Raw genomic sequence first — 741 nt, forward strand, 5'->3', positions numbered from 1 at the left:
AAAAAAAAAAAAAAAAGGATGAAGTACTGATACATTCTACAACATGGATGAACCTAGAAAACACACTCAGTGAAAGCAGCCCGACACAAAAGGCCGCATATTGTAAGATTCCATTCGAATGAAAAGTTCAGAACAGCCAAACCACAGAGACAGAATGTGGATTAGTGGTTACCAGAGGCTGGAAGAGCAGAAGATGAAAGTGACTGCTAATGGGATGATAAAAATGTTCTAAAATTAGGTAGCAGTGATGTTTGCATAACTTTATGAATTAACACACTGAATTGTATAAATTGGTGAATTTTTTGGTTTGTGAATTATATTTCAATAAAGCTGTTATAAAAATTACATATGTGGGCCGGGTGCAGTGGCTTACATCTGTAATCCCAGCACTTTGGGAGGCCGAGGTGGGCAGATCACGAGGTCAGGAGATTGAGACCATCCTGGCTAACACGGTGAAACCCTGTCTCTACTAAAAATACAAAAAAATTAGGCCGGGCGCAGTGGCTCAAGCCTGTAATCCCAGCACTTTGGGAGGCCGAGACGGGCGGATCACGAGGTCAGGAGATCGAGACCATCCTGGCTAACACGGTGAAACCCCGTCTCTACTAAAAATACAAAAAATTAGCTGGGCGAGGTGGCCGGCGCCTGTGGTCCCAGCTACTCGGGAGGCTGAGGCAGGAGAATGGCGTGAACCCGGGAGGCGGAGGTTGCAGTGAGCTGAGATCCAGCCACTGCACTCCA

Source organism: Piliocolobus tephrosceles, chromosome 5 (genome assembly GCF_002776525.5).
Source record: "Piliocolobus tephrosceles isolate RC106 chromosome 5, ASM277652v3, whole genome shotgun sequence".
NCBI lineage: Eukaryota > Metazoa > Chordata > Mammalia > Primates > Cercopithecidae > Piliocolobus > Piliocolobus tephrosceles.